Genomic DNA, 5,509 nt, shown 5'->3' on the forward strand with positions numbered 1-5,509 from the left:
AGTACTGCACTTAAGTAAACTTAATGTTTTGAGTATCTGTACTTGTGTTTTTATTTATTTATTTACTTTAATTAATCAAAAATATTGGATTAGTAATGCACCAAAAAAAAGGGCTTCATGGGGTGAGTAACTGATAAAAAAGTCATTTTGGGGGTGAACTACTTTTAAATGTAACTGTGTGTGTAGCTAGTACAAACTTGTACTAGCTAGTACAAACCCTTACACTACATCGAGTGTAAGGGATGCAAATCAGTAGTTTGATTGTTTTCCCAGTGCATTAGATATGTGCATTGTTTCAGTGGTTAGGTTTGATAGTGACTGGTGCTCCCTGCACACCTGCTGCACCATGTCAGACGTTGTAAGCATGCCCTCCTAACATTGCCTGGCACCTGGCAGGCGCCCTAATGCTTAATTTATGCACCGTCGTACCGTGTGTCGTGGCCCAGAAATAGCAGATCTACAAGCTAACAATAGGGTGCATCCGCTACACGTTGTGAGCTTGTAGATCAGCTACTTTTGGCATGCGACACCGACGTACGACAGAGTATAAATCTGGCTTCTCGCCAGACAGAGCAATGGCACTCTGTAAATGGGGTGTGGACAATGAAATTGTACACAGGCTGTGATGGTCCTCCTGTGGCTCTGGCAGTCAGCAATTATGTTTTGTGAACGATCTCATCTGGATGGTGGAAGTTCAGCAGACGAGGAGGCAGATGGTAGGTTAGATTGCTAGGTGCATGCAAATTAAAAAAGTAGCTTTATTAGTGTATAATACTGCTCCACAATATAAAATGCCTCAGGATCCAAGGTCGCCTGGAGGGCCCGGTACCTCTGGAGGGTCTCCCGCGGGGAGGTCAGTGAAGGGGACAGATTGCAAGAGTCGGATCTGCGGTTCTGGACAACTGTACTGGGTTTGTCTATGTCTGAGTCAGAGTTACATGGCCGTGGTCCTGCCTATATACAGTATGAGCGTATCGGGTTTGTTCATGTTTATGTCTGAGTCAGAGTGACGTGGCTGTGGTCCGCCGGCCATTAGACAATTTTCATATAGGATACAGTATACTATACTTACTATACACTGAATACAGAGCTCTGCAGCCCCATGCCTTGAGAAGTGAGTCATGCTCTCTGGGTCATGCCCCCCAGCATTCAATGACAGTATTAACTATACATACTGTACAGTACAGAAGCAAAAGAACAAATACCGTAACACAGCATTCAAAAAAACAAATACAGGGGTCAGAAGTTCGAGGGAGAAGAAGGAAGCCTCCTATTATGCTGCTAGCTAATGCAAGGCCGTAGCAATAATGGCTTTTCGTTGATGTGTGCATTGCTTATAGGCTGTGATTTCACTTCATGAGACCTTTAAGTTCTGCATATCATTTTCGGTGTTCACTGAAGTGTGAAGCTGTAGGAAGCATTGGAGCAGTGGCATACTGTTGCTGGCGGTACAGAAATCCTGTATTTCCAAAAGTGTTACTTTTCAGGAAATGGGGGGTAGAAAAATTATTTGCGTATCAATGGATCCAATGTAGTTATTATTGAGTCACAACCTCTTGTTAATACTTTTTATCGGTTTAATATTTATAAAATCCACAGACAACCACTTTCATTTTAAAAACGTTTCTAAAGTGGCAAAAAGATCTACAAGCTCACAATGCGTAGTAGTAGGCCTACAGTAGGACATTCATTTATGGAAAAACATAAATATTTGAATTATGAAGATACAAGTTTTCCTCCTAACAGCAACGATAGTCATTTTCCACTGCCAGTTACAGTAAATGTGCTTTACTTCAGATGAGGAAGCTTAATTGCCTCTTGCAGTCTGTATCCACAGATATTGGTGTGCTGCATGTTTCAACAACAACAATCTCATCATCCCCATTCCAGGATGAATAGTAATGAATCGCTGCCCAGCCTATGACTTAATTTTACCTGCCTCTCTGCCTCATCGTAAACAAATCCAGTCGAAGGATTACGTTCGAAAATAGCTAAAATAGCTGCTCTATGAGCTCACAACTGTGAGTTTGAAGATCTGCTGTTTTTGCTGCTTTTGACTGGTGTTTTTTGTCAGGATGGAGGAAAAAATATGTTTGGCACTTTGCACAGCTGGTGACTGCACCTTTCAACTGAACAGAACAAAACAAGAGTTATTATTGTAATTTTGTTGAAAACTGAGACATTTTAGAGTTGTTTTTTGAGATATTTGTCAGTACTTTGGACACCCAGATTGAAACCTGGACAATCCTGGCCAATCTGGGATGTCTGGTCACTCACCATACATCCACATAATTCTCCGTCATCATTGCCACTGTGTATTTGCATACATTCGTTGTCCATTGAATTGTTTTGTACTTTAAAACGCTGCTCCATGCCAAGTGGTTATGGATTACTATTACAAAAGGACTGCCTATGGTTGGGGGACGACTCGGAGAGGAGAGCAGGGGATGGTGTGACAGATATTAACAGCCTGCGATAAATCCGCGTGCTTATAGCTTGGAAAGTTTCGGCTATAAATTGCAGAGCCCCGATCAAGGGAATGTGCATCAGTGATGGTGAAATCGATTTCATTTAGAGCTCTCATCAAGCGCAGCTCTCCGAATGACAGCAAATAACAAAGAACCAGAAAGAGGGGCTGGCAAAAAGGCGCTTTGGGGCCCTCTTTCCACTATAGAGTCAACCATGAGGGGGGGAGGGGTGCTTAACAAGCACTCAAGTAAATGTTTCGCCTTGTGTTCTTCCATGGTAGAGCTGATTGGATATATTGGTCAGATTGGTGTAAGTACCGGCCATTTGAATTACTGCCGGATAGTGGCAGCTCAGGGATTAGCTGTCACTCGAGCCAACTGTCCATTAAATGTGTGAAGCTCGTGGCTGTGCAGTCAAGGAGAACCTCCACAAGATGACTTTGTGGAACGTTGCTTCATAGCAGGGTTAAGACATCGCACAAACACCTCCTCACATACTAGACTGCTGTCAAGGGACATTTGATTTGCATCTCCAATAACCAGTTGTGGAAAGTGACTTAGCATTTACTAAAGTACTATAACATTTTGAAGTGATTTGGTCAAATTGTACTTTGTACTTCACTACAGCAGATCATTTCTATGTTGTAAAATTGAAAATCAGACTCCTGCCGAGTCCAATCAGACTCCTGCAGAGCATTAGCACAGGTTGCTAGAGGGAATGGGAGGGATCTAAAAGCTCACATGCATTGTGAACGTGCAGATTGGCTATTTTCGCTATTTGTTGGAATTGTTGCTATATAATGTGGTTAAGAAACTCCCCGATCCCCTCTCAGTTTTTTACAAATCGAACCCTGCATTACCAAAACAATGAATTTCAAATGTTTTTTATTGGCTTGAGAAAACCTACGTTTACATTGCCAAAGCAAACGATCAAAAATCTAAACTAAGAAATGTTGGTACAATTTAAATGGCATAAAGAGCTGTGTCATATTGCAACAAAACTAGATTACGAGACCATAAGAATCATGCATTTGCTGTTAGAAGAAGTTATACGTATATATGTTATAGTATGATTGGAAAACCGGTCAGATTGAAAAAGGAGTGCTCGTTTTCTTTGAGTTTACCTCCCCCCAGCCTCTCGGAGGTACCGAGACAGGCTTACAACATCTGACATGGCACAGACTAGGGGGGCCGTTGATTTACGATTCTGTCCCTATCTGGACCTAACTCGGACGGCACCGAGTCAGCTGAAGCAGACTTGGCACGGTGACTCGCTCACCTAAGCTTGCTGGGTGGTGCCTCATACCGTGACATATATATACACGTAAGCAAGGATCACTTGGTATAAAGCTTCTGAAGCAAATGGCAGAAATGTATGACCAAATCACTCGCATATTCAATGATTCCTTGCTGTCAGTGTTGTTGTGATCAGACTAATCATCTTCCTGGCTGTCTCCATCTTCACCTCTCCAACACGCGGCCATGTCACGAGCCACTTTACATGATTAGTTTGATGCAGGAGGATGCGCGGGGGGGGGGGAGAAAGATGGAGAGGGACGGCTCCTGCATGTCGTCACTGTCGGGCGGAAACCTTGCATCTCCATATTTCAACTTTTCATGTTTTTTTGTTCCCCGTAAATGAATGCCCTACTTTGTCGAACAAGAGCGTCGCTTGACAAGTGAGGTTCTTTTTTCCATTTCCTGAAGAAAAAACAAACAAACTTTTGGACATACAAGGTTTCCACCAGCGACAATATGCTCGCGGCTGAGAGTGATTGGGGGGTGTGGGGGGTGTTGACGACCTAATCTCTGAGTCTGATTATCTTCTGTGTACAATCAGACGGCAGACACTTGTGGAAGACGAGAATGTGTAATTATTACACAGAAATCTACTAAAACAAAAACAGGATAATAAGAACAGCCATTTTTATTTATAGTTTTGATTAAAAACAACAGAGTTGTAGAAGAACTGCTGTAGTTTTCTGTGAGTTTGTTCCAGATTATGTGGTGCATAAAAACTGAACCTTGTTTCTTCCCGATGACCTGAGAAGTCTTGATGGTTCACGATGTAGCACAAGATCATAAATGTATTTTGGCCTGAAACCATTCAATGCTTTATAAACAAGCAGTAATATTTTGAAATCAATTATTTGCAGTGATATGCTCCACTTTCTTGGTATAAGTAAGGACTCAAGCAGCAGCGATCTGAATCAACTGCAGTCGTCTGGTAGTGTTTTTTAGGGAGACCTGTAAAGACACTGTTGCTAGTTATTAGTCGAGTCTACTGAAGATAAAGCATGTTTTTCCCAAATCCTGCTGAGACATAAATCCTTTAATCCTTCATAAATTCTTGAGGTGATAGTGCTGACTTTACAATTGTATTAATGGGATATTCAAAAAAATCAGGTCTTGAGTCCGTGACTACGGCGAGATTGCTGTCTTATTGTTCGTTTTTTTAACATTACCTAGTAGTGAACCTGAGCACTGACCTTTAATAAGCAGGGCCAGAGTTACGTGCTCATGTGTAATCATTAAAGCTATTTTCTGCAGAAAAGAAGGGTGGGCTTAAGTTTTTGTTCTGTAAGTTGGGGCATTACAGTAATGAGTTTGTGGGGAAAAGTACACTAGAAGCCATGGGCTAACCATAATGATTGATAAATTACTTGCTCAAAGTCTATGAATGGACTACAAAATTGTGGTTCAGAAACTCAGATTGGAATGATTCATTTTGTCAAAAGGGGCATATTAACTTTATGGACTTAAACGAATCTGAACTTTAGAAAGGACGGCACTTACATTTCTTTCAGTACTTTTCCCAGCATGCATCTACCCTGAAATTTACTGGTTGAGAGAAATGGAAGAGTGGTGGGGGGGGCACACACTGTGGACTGGAGGAAATGGTTGCCTGAACCAACATACATCTTCTCAACCGGTTAACCGAGCGTGTCCGAGTCAACAGATAAACACACTTCAAAAGGGTCTATGCAGCAAAAAAAGAAAAAAATAGGCCCACCAGATCAACAAGCTGACAATGTGTCGCA

Source organism: Gymnoscopelus microlampas (assembly GCF_963454915.1).
Source record: "Gymnoscopelus microlampas genome assembly, chromosome: 4".
In the NCBI taxonomy this organism is placed as follows: Eukaryota; Metazoa; Chordata; class Actinopteri; order Myctophiformes; family Myctophidae; genus Gymnoscopelus; species Gymnoscopelus microlampas.